Source organism: Cricetulus griseus, chromosome 5 (assembly GCF_003668045.3).
Source record: "Cricetulus griseus strain 17A/GY chromosome 5, alternate assembly CriGri-PICRH-1.0, whole genome shotgun sequence".
Classification (NCBI taxonomy): Eukaryota; Metazoa; Chordata; class Mammalia; order Rodentia; family Cricetidae; genus Cricetulus; species Cricetulus griseus.
This window is the reverse complement of record NC_048598.1, coordinates 156,242,054-156,261,612: the sequence shown is the minus strand read 5'-3', so window position 1 is coordinate 156,261,612 and position 19,559 is coordinate 156,242,054. Positions and strand designations below refer to the sequence as shown.

The following is a 19,559-nucleotide window of genomic DNA, read 5'->3' as shown; positions in this document are numbered from 1 at the left end:
GAACTTACAAAACAAGAGAGTACTAAAGGGTTCCTGTTGAAATGGAGAAGTGTGCCAGACACACTGTGGCCTATAGGCTGAAGATGGATGCCCCAAGGTTACAGAGGAACTTTGGGTGACTGTCCAGGTATCGAGATGTCTCTGTCAATTCTAGTGTTTATATATTTTCCTTCTGTGGTCTTTGATAGAGTTGAAGACAGATAGTTATGGTTTTAGTTTTCTTCAGTTATTATAAAAGATAAGTTATCCTTTTTATTTAGACAGAAAAGAGGAAATGATGGGGAATGTACTATGTATGTTCATCCCATTGGTTGTTGAATAAAGTACTGTTTGACCAATGAGTCGGCAAGTTAGACGGGACTAGGAGTCAAAGAGGATTCTGGGAAATGTAGTAGAAAAGTGGTGATCCAGGCAGGAAGTGACATAGCAAGGAGACTCATATTTAAGTAAGGACAAACAGGAAGTGGTCTTTTTTCCCCTTTGATCCTCCAGTGGTGCCATGTGATCCACTGACAAGGGAGGACACCAATGGAAGCGGTCTGATAAATCTTATAAAATATATAGATTTATGATAATTAAGACTGAGCTAGCAGATGAGAAATCCTAGTCATTGGCCAAGCAGCATTTGTACATAATATAAGTCTCTGTATTATTTTGTCCATCCACACTGCAGGCAGAACTCGGGCAGCTGGCTGAGACTGCCCACGTGGCTGTAGGGCTCAGGCAGCTTTTGGCAGAAGATTTATCATAACATATGGTCTTAGCAGTCCTGAAGTTGGATCTGTAGACAAGACTGGCCTTGAACACAGAGATCTTTTAATTACATTTTCAGCAGCTTTCTGTTTTTGATGGTGACTTTCATTGCCTAAGATTGGCTATTTTGGAATTTGTTTTGTAGACAAGGCTGGCCTCAAATTGGAAGATGCATCATTTCTTCTGCCTCTGGAGTGCTAGGGTTAAAGGTGTACATCACTACACCTGACTCTAAGGTTTTCTTTAATTCCTTTTCACTAGTTGGAAAAATAGCTGGTTGGGATCTTACCTTGATGTCATCACTTCCTTTATGAAATTTCTCAATTTATTTATCTCCTTGATCACAGACCTTAGCTCTACTTTAATTCCTTGTGCTCGCTTTCTGCTAAAATTTTATATTTTGTAATTTACCCTACTTAGCTTTCTCCTTTTCATTATAAATCTTCATTAGGGTTACCACTAATACCCACATGACAGAGTCTATACTAGGTTGTTTTTTGATTTACTCTGCCAAAGGAATTAATCCAAAACTCTTTACTCTTGCCTTAGGCACTCTCTTTGGACAATGGCAAAAAGCAGCCACATTCTTCACCAAAATACTATAAGAATACTCTCTAGGGCACACATTAGTAATCTTCTCCTATAAAACAACTGAGCGAGTCCCCCACAGTTCAAATAACTTTTAGTACCACTGTCTTCAATGCTCCTACTTGTATGTCCCATCAAGCAGAACTTAAAATATTCTACTGCTTTCCTAAATGAAACTCCTGAAGCACATATTATTCAAAACAAAAGCCTATTCAGGCCTGTCATAACAATACCACAGTCCCTGGAAACAAATTCTGTCTTAGCTAGGGTTTCTATTGCTGTGTAGAGACACCATGACCACAGCAACTCTTATAAAGGAAAACATTTAATTGTGGTGGCTCTCTTGGAGTTTGGAGGTTTAGTTCATTATTTTCATAGTTGGATATGGGGACATACAGGCAAACATGGTGCCAAAGAGGTGGCAGAGAGTTCTTACATCTTGAGTCTTAGGCAACAGGAAGTAGTCTGAGATCCTTGGTGTAGATTGAGCATATATGAGACCTCAAAGCCCATCTCCACAGTTACACTCTTCCTCCAACAAGGCCATACCTACTCTAATGCCACACCTCACAGTTCCACTTCCTTTGTCAAGTTTACAATCAAGTGTATTCTGACAATATGCCCAGTTTCTGAAGGAATGTTCTACAATGCATGAACTCAATATTGAAAATTGGCAAAGAAATTTTGGTAAAATTGAAGCCAATGAAAAGTTCAAGGAAAATCTAAGATGCTTCTTAAGTTTTCTCAGAATGGTAGGAATATTTTCAATCACAAAACTGTAAAATTTGGGATGTAAGACAAAGAAATACAAGTCAAATAAGCAATGAGGCCTTTATGGATATAGAATCTGAATATTGTATTTAAATGATATCAGATAGTGCCTCCTCCTGTGTTATCAAAATATACAGTTATTATTTCACTTTAGAAAATGTACATGCTTCTCCACACCCACTACCACAATACATATAGTTAAAAATCGAGTATGCAGACATCTCAAAGAATATGCTTCTTGAGAGATTTTGAGGAGTCTTAACTATGCTCATGTGAACCACAAAGTAAGTGGCTTATGTCAAAGACAGGTAGACATATTAAATGGCATAAATATTAGTAGAATTTGCTGTGAGGGTTTTGTTGTGATCTGAGAATTAAAGAATTCGGCAAAGACCACACCACCATATAGACCTAGCACAAGAGATTTATTGATGAAGTGGGTGCCTCTGAGCACAGAGAAGAGAGAGGGGGATGAGAGGGAGGAAGGGAAGGAGGTGAAACAGAGAGAGAAAAAGAGTAAGTGAGAGAGAGAGAAGTGATGCAGTACCCTTTATAAAGGGGACTCAATTCATGGCAAAAGTAGAAATGTGCCACATTTGGCAGTTGGTAACGACATGGATACTGGAACTCAGTCACTAGTGGTTGCCTGGGTGTGCACCTGGTTCTGGAATGTGGGTTATTCTTAGTTTACCAACATCCCTTTCTCTCTTATTTATTATAAAAAGTAAGGAAATGGGAAAGGGTCAGGAATTGGAGTGATATATTCTTCAGACTTCTTCCTGTTGTCCAGGGGCATTGACTTCTTTGGATACTCAAGAAAGCAGGGATGCTGGCCCAGTCCAGGGAGAGCAGGCTGTCCAGGATATAGATTTTGAGGTTACATCTGTTAAAGTTAAGGAGTTTAGGGGGATTTTTTTTCTTCGGCATATATTTGAAACTTCCAGGTCCATGATCTTGATAGTTGGATGAGAGGAGTCCCAAGACTAGAGAAGGAGAAAGGAGATGGACTGTCAGGAATAAGGAGAATAGGCAGGTGGGGAAACAAGCTGTTGATTGACAGTACTTTCTGGAATCCATTTGACCCATGAGAAATGCAATTAATTCCCTGAAAATTACAAAAGCTTTTAAGTTTTCAAAAAGGTAAATGTTTTAGGTATGTTAGCATTACCACTGTTTGTAATCTCTACTGAAATCCACATTATGGAAAAGGCAGTAGATTCTCACCTTTGAGTTATAGTAGAAGCTTGGGGACTCAAAATAATTTTGGGTAAAAAGCATCAACTCTCTCTTCTTTATCCAGAACACTTGTGTTTATAGGTTAGTCAGCTGATTTTTAGCACAATGAGAAGCACTTTTAAGTCTTAGAACACAACCAAATGAAATTTAAAATCTTGAGCTTGTGACTATGATAACAATAGACAGGGTTTGCCAGGCTAGATTAATAGCTTATCCAAACTCCACTGATTAATGGTAGAACTCTAAATTTTTGAAATCTTAATATAACAATAGCATATACAGGGAAAGAAAGATTAAATATTTAAATCACTTTCTTATACCTTTACAATGACATTTACACCCCTTAAGACATATTCTTAGACCTTTATAACCACAATTTACATGTCTACAAACACTTCTTTTAGATCCTTACAATTTATTTAAGCTTTTATAATATGCTCAGAATTTACATAAACTTTACACTCTTTTTATATCCAATCATTTACCATGAGACACAGGTGGTTGATTCCTGTGAGCAGTCATTGTAAAGTGAGTTGCTTTTAAATAACAGAACATAAGAAAGTCACATTGAAATCTGTTGTGTGATGTTATCTCTTTTTAGAATCTGGTGTCAGGATAGACCAGATCTACACACAGTAGTAGTGCTAGGAAAACGAGGCCTGAGACCTGATTTTTACGTGTGAAGAGAACTAAAAAGACAACTGAAGCTTTGGTTGCTGCTGTTAAACTGACAAAGCTATCATTAGCCTAGTTGTTAATGCCATCAGAGATCCTAGAAGGATACATTCTCCTCACCCAGGTAAGGAGGAAGTACATACCAAGCAATTCTAAGATATATATAAAAAGGCAGAGACTTACCAGCTACCTGGAAAATTACCCTTGCTTCCTCCATAATAGTATTGATTCTATGAGGGTGCAGGGCCAGATGTCCCAGGTCTCCCTTCTTTGGCTTCCAGGCCTAAAAGATCTAAAAGACTCTCCTATGGAGTTGAAACTTGAGAGACCAGCCTACTTTGTCTACTCAAAGTGGGGTAATTGACTCCTGACTTTCCACACTTTGGACAGGGTCCTGGTAGCAGGTGAGACAAGGGCAGTTTTTCACTCAGTAGCTAGCTATTTCACATTTAAAACAAGCTCCACACAGATTCTTTGCCCCATCATCTTCTTTGTAGACCTTGAGGTTACTGCTAGTATCAGGGAGTCTTTGTGTGTCATAGTAATCTCTTTCCATTAAACATTTAAATGCCATATTCAGAAGACCTCTGCCGTTTGAAGACCATTATCTTTAAGCATATCTAAACTAAACAAATGATAGTCTCACTATTTGTTTTATGCTTAACTTTGAAAAGATTAGGACTTTACATTTTTATTTCTATTAAGTTTATCCTTAAAAATAACAATTTTTTTAACTGAAGGTCTTTTAGTATAAAAATAAAACTTGTAATCATAGATAAAATCTATAGGATGACTGGCAACTTTACTGATCCTTTTATGGTCCACTACTATAGAACATTGCTGTCTTTTGTATAATTTAGCTTATCTAAATAGCTAAAGCTTAAAGTGAGCAAAGACTAAGAAGCTAGACAAATATTACTGTGAACCTGAGTAGACCTTAGGAATTTATAAATCTTAATTATCAAATATCCCTTATTTAATAAACTTATGTTGTCACCTAAATGTTCTTAGAAGCCTGGTGTTGAACACTTTGCAAAGAAATAATTAGGTATAAAACTCTAAGTCATATTTTGTTAATTGGAATAGAATTTTATAACTTTAAAATTTTATTGCCATGTAGAGCATATTGTAAACCAGAGTTAAAACACATATATAATATGTTATAGCAAATATAACCTTAAATTTTCTCACCATAGAAAGATCTATACCAATCCAAAGTGTTTTGGAGTCTTGATGTTTCCTTATCCTAGAAAGAGATACAATGACAAAGAGCTCATTAGGACTAAGAAGTTTTACAATTGTTCTAAGTCACATGATAGGTACTCTTTAAACTTAGTAAAGATGGCTCCCATCCATGTAGTTGGTTCCATCTTGATGAGGACATTGGCTAAGATGGAGGAGAGCCAAATGGTTGCTACTTAAAAAACATCTGTTTTTCTAGTACATTTATGTTTTTAAATGAAAATTGAATCTATGTATACAGAATTGAATCTGTATACATACCTATACAGAGCTGATTCCAACTTACAAACACACATACATACACACTTAGATCCAAGTTACATACACAAATATACATACACCTATAGAGTTGAATCTACCTTTCTCTCTCTCTCTCTCTCTCTCTCTCTTACACACACACACACACACACACACACTCACAGAGTTGAATCCAAGTTACATATACATATAGACATACACATAAAAATCCTAAACAAGAATTATATTATAAATATGTTGCTGAAAATTAACATTACCTATGTATAGACCTATGTATAGAATTTTAATTATAAGCCTTTGGTTATAAGTTTAAAGACAAACTTTGTTACAGATTATATAGATTTTTAATCTGCAACATGATAAATAAAAGACTCAGAAATAGATACTGGGGTTCAAACTACAAGATGAAGATAAGAAAAGCAAAGTAGCCAGCCACTAGCTCTTACTCTACTTCAGATGGAAAGGCTATCCTGGCTCCACCCAACCTCAGACCGATGCCTCCCCTCATCTTGGCAGGAGAATCCTGAGACTTAATGCCTTCCTATCTTCAATGTGCCCAGAGAATGAATAGCTCTGAAACCCTGTTCCTTTCTTATGATCTTGTCCTTTCATGAGTCCTGGGATTCAAGGCATGTGATCCCAAGTGCTGAGGTCATCTTTGTGTGAGCTGTTTCTCTTTAGGACTGGATCAATATCACGTAGCTCAGTGTATCCTTCAATGAACAGAGATCCATCTAACTCTTAATCCTAAATTCTGGGATTAAAGGTGTGTACCTGGCTTCCATGGCTTGTGGCTGACTTTCCTTTCTGAATACTTGGGCAAGCTTTAATAAATCATACCTAATGGATTTACAAATCTTGAGACAGAGTCTCCGTCATAGTCTTTTAAGAGAAATTTTGAGAGCAGAGAAATCATAAAGATAAGAGATTCCTAAAACTGGGAAGTTGAACCCTAGAGATCAGTGACAATGGGATCATTTCTTTGGGTGGTGACAGAAATTGTTAAAATCTGTGACAATTTGGAAATCAAGTGTGCCAATTTTTTTGGTCATTGATTTGAAGTGAACCTGAGCTGTAGTAATAAAACATTAGTCCATGCAGGAAAATAGAAAAAAGAGTTGCAAAACAGAGCACTGCACATGGGGGAGAGGTTGTTCCTGTAATCTCCAAGAGGGTTTAGGCTTAGGGTTAGAGCTGAAGTTGCTAGAGTCTGGAGTGAAAGGTGACCAGGAGAGTGCAAGGGAAAAGGGATCCAGTAGTACAGAGACCCTGATGGCTGTAGCAGGTCACAGTCAAGAGAATGCTGGCCACAGTGTGGTCACCAAGGACATAGCAGGCTCTGGGAACCAGAGAGACACTTATGGCATAGACAAGGAGAGGAGAGGTAAAGGAGTAAGGAGGAATAGGCAGGAATTCCACCCAACTGGGGATTCCAATATCATAGAAACTTAGAGGATGTAGATAACCTACAGGATTTGGCAGGCACCTGCTTGGTGCAGGCAAGGAAACTCAAAAAGTATTCGTCCACAAGGACACAAGGAGAGACAGCATGTAACTCCCAGGGTAAGGAAGAAAGGAAAAGAGTCCCAGGCTGCAGCAGGTAGGACTGCAGCTCCTGGGGGAGGTGAGAGAGCTGAGAAAGCTGGAGAAAAGAGAGATGCCCATACAGGCACATGGGTATAGTAGGTGTAGCATAGAGCAGGTCAGAGGTGTGATAGACTACGTGGCCCAGACAGACAAGAGCGGTGGTCAGAAAGCAGATAGAGGGACGCAGCAGCTGAAGTATTGAACTCTAGAATTTGAAATCAAATTTTGTGGGTGGCAGAAGCCAGCAGAAACAGATGATCCTTACATACCTTATGAGAGGTCACTACTGGAAATACCAGGGAGAATCACTAGCCAGTGAGGGGCGTGCTTGGTGTATGCAATCTGCAGTTGATCTCCTTTGCAAAAGCAAATAAATTTGGGGCCCTTCTGGTTGGGATCCTATTTAGTACACCGGGGAGGGGCATGAAAACACATTCCAAAAAGTCCATGTTATGTAGAAATAGAGGTTATAAGACCCTTGTCTTGTTTACTTGGAGTTTTCTTAGAAGCTTTCAGAAATTTCACACAGATTCATTCATGGACCCTGTCCTGACACAAATGAAAATAAACAATAATATTTAATATCTAGCACCACTATACTTGCCATCCATTAGTTACTTAAAGTTTTTCAGGGAAAACTAACTCTATCATTAAAAATATTTATTTAAGTTTGCAGAAGAAATGTTGTCCCACCCAAGTTAAAGGGGTAAAGACTTCTTTCACATCTATTTCATCAGGAAAATGAGAATCACAAAATGGGAAAGGGAGGTTAAGTCCAACTCTACTGGGAGAAAAGGCAGGAGGTGTCTAGATTATCTATTGGAAAGTACTGATGGGCCTCAGAGAGCAAGTGGATGAATGGAGTGAGGCCGTTTGGTGTTTGCTGAGTGGGGTTGATTGGAATTAAACTCTTGATCTCCCATAGAGACTCATAGATCAAAAGAGTACACAACAGCATCACTCCATCCTGTTTTCAATGTTTAACCATTTTATTTCATTTCATTTCATTTCATTTCATTTTATTTCATTTCATTTCATTTCATTTATTTTCATATACAGTTTTAGTCACTCGTCTATTTCTGTGAAGACACTATGATGGCAGAAACTCATAAAATAAAGCATTTAATTGGGGGCTTGCTTACAGGTCCAGAGGTTCAGTCTATTATCATCATGGTGGGAAACATGGAGGTACACAGGCAGACATGGTGCTAGAGAAATTGCCGAGAGTTCTACATCCTGACATGGTGAGATTAGGTTATTTAACTGCAGTTAGGAAATATTTCCATTTATGAAAGTGACAATAGAGGTTCTCCTCTTGATTCCATGACCTCAGCAGCCTTAGCAGTTGACTAAGTTTCCATGAGTAGGGAAAGATTCCCTCCTATTGAGCATAATACCAAACACCCAATGTCTTGGTCAGCATTCTATTGCTGTGAAGAGAGACCATAACCATGGCAACTTTTATAAAGCAAAGTACTTAATTGAAGCTTCCTTACAGTTTCAGAAGTTTAGTCCATTCTTAGCATAGTGGGGAGCATAGCAGCATGCAGGCAGACATGGTGCTAGAGAAAAAGCAGAGAATTCTAAATTCAGATCTGCAGGCAGCAGAGAAGGAGAACCACTGGGCCTGGCTTACTTTTTAAATCTCAAAGCCCACCCTCAGTGGCCTACTTCCTCCAACAAGGACACACCTCCTAATCCTTTGAAAATTTGCTACTCCCTAAGCGTTTAAATATACTAACCTATGGGGGGGCATTAATATTTAGATAACTACACCCTTCATTAATGATGCTTCTTTTTGCGGTAGACAGAGCCCATCACAGAAATCAACAACTGGCCAAAATTCAGAGAACAACTGACCTGGTAGTGCACGTTAATATCATAACCCCTCTAATAAAGGCTTTGGGAATATCTCAGAAGTTTTGTAAGTACCAGAGGGTCTGGCCAGTTGCAGTGAGTTAGTGTCTTCTATATATGACAGTGTGGCAATCATGAAATCTTAAAAATACATTTGTTGTGTCATTAAAACAGTCTCCTTTGGTGATCTTTGATGATTGCTTCTGAAGGGAATGACTCCTACGTTCCTGAGACACACATTTCTGGATTACAAAACTGGCAGAAACCTGGGAGAATAATTGCATCTGAAAGGATCAGAGAACAAAATTGATAATTGAAAGTTTTAAATTAATTAAATCATTTAAATAAATAATTGATTATTTAAATAAATATTAAATAATTATGTAAATAATTTAAATAATTGTATTAATTAATTAAATAAGATAATAAAATAATTAATTAATTTAATTAAAAGAAAAGAAATCTGGGGTTTTTAGTTAGGATGAAACTCATCTGAAGTTTGTCAAGTTGAGCAGAAAGTGAAGGACATCTTGAATAATGTTAAACATGGAAAACTCATTGCATCTTCAGTAAAAACAAAAGGAAAACATCTTGTAATTGGAATACAAATATTAGAGAATCAAATTCTAGATTTTTAACCTTAATTTTTATATGAGTTGATGTGTAGTTGTAATAGATACAATGTGATATGTTCAATTGCATTATGTATGTAGACTGGAATAAATCCAGGCAGGTGTAATAGATAGGTGTTGCAATTCTTCTATGGGACTGAACAAATGTAGCTGAATAGTTTCTAGGGAGTCTCCTCCATGGATGTACAATTTTACCATCTTGACAATTTTGCTAAAAAATGATGACCTGAATCTAACTACCTTAATAAAGCGATTGCACCAATCAAATCTACACTGAAGGACATTTTCTAAAATAATTGACTTTTCTCTCAGAAGTTATCCATATTATTCAAGAAACTTCCATATATTGAAGAAATATTAAGATGGAAGGCACCAAAAGAGACATGACAGAAAAAGGAAAATATGGTCAAAAGTTCTCATTTACTGAGACACTACACCTGTTGTGGCAACCTGAAAAATCTGACACCATATAAATGCAAATTAGATAATAATATTTGATGAGACAATATTTTGATTTAGGTAAATAATGTAATGAAAATTATAAGAATAATCTGATTACTTAAAAAATATACAGACTAACTATTCAGAGGTAATGGAGGTTTGTATCTGCAAAATAGTACCAGAAGTCCAGGTTTAAAAAGAAAAGTGTGGGTTGTGTTTGTGTGTGTGTGTGTGTGTGTGTGTGTGTGTGTGTATGTGTGTGTGTGTGTATAGAGATGTGGAAAATAAATACTGAACAATGTTTACTAACTTGATGTTGTTTGTGCAGGTCTTTGACAGGTAACCACCACTGCTGTCAGTTCCTGGATGCAATGGACTTGTCATGTTCCAAAGACTTTATTTGGGAGCTGCCTTCCACATGTTCTGTATCATCCAGTCTTCCTGCCCTCTGCCATGATATCTTCTGAGCCTTGAAGAGAAGGCCTATGATGCAAATGTCTCAATTCAAGCTGATTTTGGAATGAGAGATTATATTGAACTATCTTGATATGTGCAGGTTCATCATATCATAATCATCTTTATAAATATAGGAATGAAGCCAAATGTCATAGTTAGAGTGAGATTTGAGAGTACTGGATCCCTGACTCCAATATAGAGGAGTGAGCTGTGACCCTAGGAACATAGATGGTTTCTAAAGGATTCTAAAGGCAAGTAAGTAAGGAAAACAGATCTATTGACATTTACATTGTTGTTGACTAAATCCACAACTTGGTGCTTATTTGTTGTAATTGTATTAGCAAACTAATTTGGATTTTTGAAAGCTTTCTATTAGATTAAAATTATTGTAAAATGAGCTTTGAAAATAAGTCTCTGGAGAATATTACTGAAAATGAGAGTCATCTTTTAAGTTCTGTTTTCTGAAATCTCAGAGGCAGAGTTTTTAGTTACAACTATGAAATGGCCATAAAAAATGGGGAAAAACATGAAAAATCCAGAAGCTACTGAATAAATATCTGTGCTAAATGTGGCACTATTTTTCACACTTTAACAAATCCAGCATGTCAACATTAATGAGCAATAGGTGTAAGCATTCTAGTGATCATATCATAGGCATTTATAACTATTTCAATTTTACATTTTATACTCTCTTCAGAAGAGTTGGAACAAATTGAATTTGATATTACCTAGTTCTCCCAACCAATTCACCATTTATTTGAAGACAGTTGTTCAAATGATAAATGATTCTTCGGTAAAATCATCTCTACACTGACTGAATACTGCCCAACTCAGAAGCTATAGGGCAAGCTGTTGACATGAGCTAAGCAAGGCTTCTGTTGAATGGTAGACTTGAATTATGGCTTGAGCTAGAAGTGTGGATCAACATTTAGTGAGTTGAGGAAATTATAGTTTTTGGAAATGGATGAAAGAATTAAGTGTTGAAGACAAGGTTAGATGATGGGTGGTTTAATAGGCACATGTGTAAAGATATTGAGAGTTGGAGTGTGATTAATGCCAATTAGAATTGAGTCAGGAGTCAATGAGAATTTAAATTCTAAAGTTTGTTTAGCTTCAAGAACCATCCTTAAGCACTGAATGCAATTTTTCTATTTTATTTGTAATGTTTAAATGGCTTATTTGGCATTTCACTGTTACTTTGAGAGTTATAGCTAATTACCTATTAATTACAGGAGATTGAATTAAAAGTATTGCTCAACCTGAGTGTGTGCTCATCATCAGGCAAAAGAAATAGGCTATACCTGATAAATCAATATATATTTCAACTTAACTTGTTGAAAGTGTGGCCAGACTCTGCAGTGCCATAGATACATGCGAATTACCTCACCCCAAAGACCAAATGTGTGGAGAATATTTCTGCCCTGTGTAGGGGCTGTTTGAGTTTTTGTTGGTTTAGGCTAGACCCTTGATATTATTTAGCATGGTTTATTGTACATAATTAGATTCTAATTTCTGGAGAGAGACACATTTATTTCCAGCTCTGAATTGGTAATTCGAGTGAGGGTAGTTTTAAATCCAGCCTGAGTGTTATTCATGCTGTATACTAACACACTTTAGAGGTAATTGTTTCTACTGCTTTTTAGGACACAGCTTGATGAATAAAATAAATTTGGAAAAGGAGAGACACAAAATGTAGAAATATAGACCATTAAAAAACTTATAAACCCACAACAAATACTTTAATTACATTGGATGAATATAAATCATGAATGTCGAGCAGCTGGATGCTATGAAAATGTAAATGCAAACTAATCAGTGGAAGTAGAATAAAGCTGGTGGCAATATAAATCAAAACACCCATTGGGGGAGGGGACAGTCTTCAGGCAATTTTAACACAGCCAAATACTGGGGCATTCCAGCACATATATACACCTAAAGATAATAGCAAGATTTTGGATGGGCCATCAACCTTAACATGGCTCCTTGGATCCTCATACCCATAATAAGCTTCTTTGAAACAAGTACCTGATTTAATTTTTATGAAGCCACTAAGTCATCCTTGTTATTTTAATTATTTGACTGGAGCTAAAATTTTAAGCTTTTGTGAGCTTTTCTTGTGGCATTCATGACAACATGTGAGGTGAACAAAAGAAGGGACTGAAAGGTTCAGAATACAATGTTATTAGCTCACCTATGAGCTTTCTTGTGCATATGCTATAAAATAATAGGAATTCATCAATATTCTTGTTGGTCTTTGGAGTAATTTCCAATTATTCCAAACCCAGATGAAACTATCTCCTTAGCTTATTTATTTAAACCTTCACATTTGTACTATGAGTACAAAAGTCTGTTTTTCTACAACAACAAAACAAGACTTTCTTTCCTTTAGTACTGAGTGTAATGTATACAAGTAGCTAACCTGTAGGTTTCTTCCCTAAAGTATTTAGGAAAACATGTCTTTCTCTACATTTTTGTTTTAGTGGTTCCTAAAACTCACTGTACTTTAGATATTCCTGGGGGACTTTTTGAAATTACTATGGTTTGTGTCCTTCCACTAGAGATCCCATTTTAACTGACTTGTTGTAGGTTCTAATAATCAAAAATATTTTCTAAACTTTCCTGTGTGAATTCTTTTTAAATGTATGTGTGAATTTGTGTGTGGTGATGTGTCTGTACCTGTGTGCAGGCCAGAGAGCAACTTCAGGTTCCTTGAGAACTGAGAATTAGTTATTTGTTCTTTGAGACAGGACTTTTTTGGAACCTGAAGCTGTCCAATAACGTAAGGCTAGAGGGCTGACAAATCCAAGCAATCCTCTTCAATCTGTAATTATAAACAGGGTGCAACCACACCCAGCTTTTTACATGGTTCTGGGAATGGAACTCTGATCCTTGTGATTGCATGGCTTCAGTTGTCAACTGAGCTATCTTCCCAGTACGTTCTCTGTGTGATATTATTATTAACTGAATTGGTACAGAGTCTTCATATGAGCTTTCTTGTGCATATACCCATTGTGGCCTAGAACTCCTGGGCTCAAGAGTTCCTCCCTTTTAAGGTCTTAAGTGGTTAGAATTTTTGGCATGTCCTGCCTAACCTGGTTATTTGGACCTTATACTAATATGCACAAAAATTGTGAGAACTGGTCTATGTTCTCATTGATGCTTCATGGTAGAATCTTTCTTGTGAGAAGTACCTGACTGTAGAGCATTCTAGAAAAGAGAAACTTCATCTCCTTCTCATTTTATCATTCCCAGAATGGAAATCTCTCTTTCCAAGACCCAAGATTCAATCCTTAATCCTTATGATTTTGGCAAACAAATTTTAACTTTTCATTTTATTCAAATCATTACTTCTTTTCCTTCTTTTTTGGTATTCTCTTCAGTAGCTGTCACCTGAGCCTTAGATGCTTAAGTTGTCACAAATGAAGTTATCACAAAACACCTGTACAGTCCTGCAGCCATGATGTTCTTATAGGTCTTTTAAGCTACTTCATCAACACCAAAAGGATGTTAGATTTTCAGGATGCCTTTGACCCTCTCTCCCTTTTAGAGTGTTATTGCCAGGAAGAGGTTTTCTTCACAGCCAGGTAAATGCCTGTTAATTCCCTGAAATGTTGTAGTGGCCAGAGGTTTATTAGACTGAAAAACATTTATATTTATGTTAGATTTGTCTTTTTTTATTTTGAAGCTACCAGTTAGGTTATATAGATTATAAGCAGACATTTTCTCCATAGTTTCATGTAATGAAAGATAAAGAGGAACTTGCACTTTTCTACTATGAGGGTAAGAGTATGATGGTGATAAGTATGGTGGAAAGCCAGGGTATTTGTTTCAAATACAATGAAACTTTCCAAACATTGAATGTGCAGTAACTATTCCTATCAAAGAACATAAAGACATTGGTAAAGCATTGGAACAAAAACCTTAAGTTGACAATGACACTGAGAAATTAACTGGAAGAGATCTTAACAATTTTAGCAAATTTCTCATATGACCCACCAAACTCAAAGAAATGCAAGAAACCCATCATGGTCTTCTGAGTAGAGACCACATGGAACACTTGATAGGATTTTAAGTCATATCTCCCTGTTTCAATCTAAGTTGTTCAAACTTTAAATTTATCAAGAACTGTACTGAATGTTGAAGTGTCTTATGAAAAGATTTTGGAAGACTTTTGATGGGGAAGTGCTTCTGTGTATGTGTTTGTCTTACTGGATGATAAATAAAGGACTGTTTGGCCAATGAGGCAGCAAGTTAGGCAGGACTAGGATTTGAGGAGGATTCTGGGAAATGTAGTAAGAAGTGGTGATCCAAGCAGGAAGAGACATAGCAGGGAGACTCATATTTAAGGAAGGACAAGCAGGAAGTGGCCCCTTTCCCCCTCTCACTTCCTCCAGAGGTGCCATGTGATCCACCGGCAAGAGAGGGCACCAGCAGAAGGAATAATCTATAAGATAAGTCTTATAAAATATATAGGTTTATGATAATTAAGACTGAGCTAACAGATGAGACTCCTAGTCATTGGCCAAGCAGCGAATGTACATAATACAAGTCTCTGTGCATTAATTTGGGCCCTAACTCAGCAGGCAGAACTCAGGCGGCTGGTGGAGACTGCCTAGGTGGTGGTAGGGCTTGGGCGGCTTTTGGCGGAAAGATTTATCATAACAGACTTTCATCATTGAGTGATAAACAGCAACCAAGAAAATTAAAGAATCAGCCCCATTCAAAGAGCTACAGGAAACCCTGGGAATTCCTAGAACTATCGAATTTGATGGATCTTCTTGTTTTGGCATGTATTGTGCCTACATTCTGGGTTCTGATGCCTAAATGGTACTTTGGTACATCTGTCATGAAATCTATTGTGCTAAGATCTGTGGGCCTGTCACCCAATGGAGTAGATAGTTCCACCGACAATGTGTGAGGGATTGGGCATGTGAAAATTTGGTCTACAATCTGCAGGTTGCTCATGTCTGATTCACTGTAAAGGACTCTCTTGGTTATTAAACTTTTCCATTTCATGTTCAATAATTACACAACTAGACACTCCTAAGAATCTCCAAATTTCTAACTCATTTTTGATCAGCAAAACCAGACATGCCATCTGTATGCTGCTTGAGGAACATTTTAGGAAAACATTATTTATTAGTAAATATCACTAGGGATTTGATTTACTTGTTGGAAACATATTTTATATCATGACTTCACCTCTGTCTAATTGTCCTTAAAATTTTCAGTTTCTCTAGGATCAGATAATGGATGACAGAAGACGACCAAGTCTTGCCTATCCAGCAGTATTATGTGATGTCTTCAAAGGCAAAGGTTTTCTATTTTTCTCTCTTCTCCTTCCCTTCCCTTCTCTTCCCTTCCCCTTCCTTCTTTCCTTCCTTCCTCTTCCTTCCTTCTTTCCTTCCTTCCTCTTCCTTCCTCTCTTTGTTCTCTGTTTGTTTGTTTGTTTGTTTGTTTTGCAGTCTCATCCATACAAGATGAGCCTCAAACTTGCTATATGGCCAAATAAAATAGTTACCCTGTTTACTGGCTAGTTTTGTGTGTCAACTTGACATAAGAAAGAGTCATTAGAGGGAGGAACCTCAACGGTGGAAATTCCTCCATGAGATTCAGCAGTAAGGAATTTTCTTAATTAATGTTCAATGGGGTTGGGCCCAGCCCAAGGTGGGTGATGCCATCCCTGGGCTGCTGGCCCTGGGTTATATAAGAAGTTATGCAGAGCCAATCAGGAGAAGTAAGCCAGTAAGTATCTCTCCTCCATGGCCTTAGCATCATCTCCTGATGGGGGAAGTCATTTGTACATATGTCTTACATATTGGTTGATGAATAAAGAAAGATGCCCAAATTCCTAAATATTGTTTCTAATTTTTTTCATTTAATTGGGGTTGCTAATGAATGGTTAATGATCACAACCAATCTCTTTTTAAAATTAAAAGAGAGATTATGGTATAGAAATTAATACTTTGTATTGGAATGGATTTTCATTTCTTGATACAATTTAAGGTCAAATTTGCTCTATGTATATTTATCCTTTTATTTAGGTATTAAATGCCTACAGAATATGGCATTTAAAATGGTTTAGGGTTTTTCTTGACAGTGAGACACAACTGCTCCTGGCAATACACCAACTGTGTCAAAAGAGAAGATGAACATTGAAGAAACTCATCATGGAGTTTGCTTCCAATGTGGCAAGACTAGCCATTTGGGAAAGAAACTGCTCTTGTCTGGACTGTTTGACTTATTGTATGAACTGGACATGCAAGACCCACAAGGTTAAGAATGTGCATAGTGGCATCTGCTTGTTATCCCTGCATTCAGGAGGCTGAGGGAAAGTGACTGCTGAAACAAGGTGGACATTGCTACTGGGTTCCTGCTTCCTGGAAGACTCTTCCAGACATCCTACAGGACACAAAGAAAAGTGACTAACAAACTGCCAATACAGGCAGACAGTTTAAAATTTCCTGCATTACCGAGGAGTCTGCCAAACACCTTTTGGCTATGGGCCAAAGATGGAACATTACAAAAGAACTTCAGGTGACTGACCAGGCAGCAAGTTGTTTTTGTCAATTCTAGAGTTTATATATTATCCTTCTTTGGTCTTTGATGGAGTTGAAGACAGATAGTTATGGTTATAGTTTTCCTTAGTTATGATAAAAGATAAGTTATTTACAAAACTTTAGACTCACAAAGAGAGGATAGATAAAATATTTTCAATAATCTTACTAAATGTTATTGAACCAAATATTGTAATTATAGTTCTTGCTTAATAAGTATTTTGTTATATATAATTTGAAGATGTTAAAGTGAAAACTTTCTTTTTTTTAGACAGATAAGAGGACATGATGGGGGAAGTGTTCTGTACATAAGTTTCTCTTATTGGTTGATGAATAAAACACTGTTAGCAAATAAGGAAGCAAGGTAGGTGAGGCTAGGAGACAGGGAGTATTCTGGAAAGTGTAGTAAGAGAGAGGTTGCCATGTGATCCCAGGAGGAGAGGACACATGAGTCTGGTGTTCTTAGTAAAATAAGTCCATGTAGAAATACATATATTAGTAGATGTGGGTTAATACTTAAGACAGAGCTAACCTATAAGAAATCCTAGTCATCGGCCAACAGATTATAATTAATATAATGTATCGTGTGTTTCTTGAGGGCTCTGAGGCAGAGGAACCAGGCAGGAACACTGTAACAAATTCCTGTCTTTGGGATCCTGCCCTGTTTGAGTTCCTGTCCTGACTTCCTTCAATGATGAACAGCAATGCTGAAGTGGAAGACAAATAAGCCCTTTTCTCCCCAATTTGCTTTTTGGTCATGATGTTTCTTTGAAACAATAAAAACCCTAACTAAAATACCCGGATACCCCTGCCTATACCTCCTTAGTAGTGCTGAAATTACAGTTGTATACAAAAATACCTGGCTTATTATATGCTTTTATCAACTCAGGATTTGGTTGTTGCTAGACAATTTTATCAACTGAGCTACATTCCCAGTCCTTATGATTAATTTTATATGGTATGTTACTTAAGGTCTATCAATGGCAAATTTACACATGGAATCCATGTTTGTTATGTTGCGGATATCTCTCCATCTTGTGTAGTGCAGAAAAGGCATAATAAAAGTAACTCCTAGGCAATAGCAGGCTATGCCACATTAGAAGATCAGTATTAGATCACATGTGTGGCAGGGAAGATATTTGGCTAAATAATCCCTTTTGAGTGGGATCCTGTGCTATTTGACTAATGGAACCTCATATAGCTAAATTGTCAGTATTGAAGGGCTTATAGCAGAAACTGGCAGCAGAACCTAATTGAGTGAGTTTTCTGGCTACCAGGCTATTTAGTGCTATTCTGTAGGGGTGCAAAATCCTGAGCAGTGGAAGAGTGTCTCATTGTTAATAACTCATGTATCCAACTTTATAGTCTAGGCTTGTTGATCTGTCGATGTCAGCATTACACAGTAGCAAGAGAAAAATCTAGCCAAACTCTGTTCTAATCAAGATGATTGTCAGAGCCTTCTGACAGACATAATAGATGTTTTAATGTTCTATCTATTCTCAACTTTACTTGTCAGGTGGTCACACTGGCTTGTCACACTTGCCAGTTCTGAATGAATCCAGGTCCCCAATGAAATAGAACCTAGGATGCATAATGTTACTTGAATATTTTAGGTTCATACTATTGGCATGTTTCAACTGCGATATTCATTTACATTCTTCCTCTCTGCTTCTATTCACAGCATGAAGAATTCATTTCTAAAGATAATACATGGTGTGAAGATAACAAGATTCATTGTGGGGGTCAGAGAATTGCTGTGGTACAATGGAGCACATACATAATCTAATCAAGAGGATGATGGTGTACACATCAGTGTCCCAAGAGAGTCACTTGTGATCACTTCTGTAGAGAAGTCTGTCAGAACATAAGAAAGATAAGGAGAGCATTCAGGTTTGGGATAATGTGACATAGTCTGCTGAAAGTGCTCTGTCAATGGAAAAATCTTGTTATTATCAAACATATAATGCATTCATGTATATATACATGAATATATATATATATATATATATGTTAATGCTGTTATTGATCTGGTACTTTATTTTATTGCCTTCTGGAACAATTTTTCTTTATGTTACCTGAATTTTTCTGTCCTGCCTATCTATACATTATTCTCCCTATGCAATATTGCTAGCAACTACCTATTCCCAATGGTTTATGAACTACATATATATATACATATGTCATGCATTATATATTAGTCAAAGATTTATAACTGGATACAAATGATACACAGCTGCTAAGATTTAGTTTGGATGAATAGGTTCTTGTATGCTGGTATCTAGGATGGTAACTATAGATGATGATAATGTGGTACAGTTGTCCAAAAGCTAGAAGAAAGAGCATTGAATAACTTCGTATTAATAAGAAAATCAGGAGCAAGGCAAGGCTGTCCACTCTCTCCATACCTCTTCAATATTGTACTTGAAGTACTAGCTAGAGCAATTAGACAACAAAACAGATCAAGAGGATACAAATGGGAAAAGAATAAGTCAGACTTTCCCTATTT

At 37.0% G+C, this 19,559-nt stretch overlaps 1 long non-coding RNA gene across 2 annotated transcripts; it reads left to right on the top strand.

The window, feature by feature from the left end:
* The first annotated feature begins 62 nt into the window (after positions 1-62).
* On the top strand, positions 63-19,067 carry LOC113834517. 2 transcript variants are annotated; one of them, XR_003486231.2, is made up of 5 exons: positions 63-127; positions 10,369-10,751; positions 15,728-15,812; positions 16,597-17,033; positions 18,735-19,067. It is a non-coding gene; the product is annotated as an uncharacterized LOC113834517 (long non-coding RNA). The 2 variants fall into 2 exon arrangements; XR_003486230.1 differs by lacking the exons at positions 15,728-15,812; positions 16,597-17,033; positions 18,735-19,067 and having other exon boundaries at positions 10,369-11,759.
* Positions 19,068-19,559: the final 492 nt, after the last annotated feature.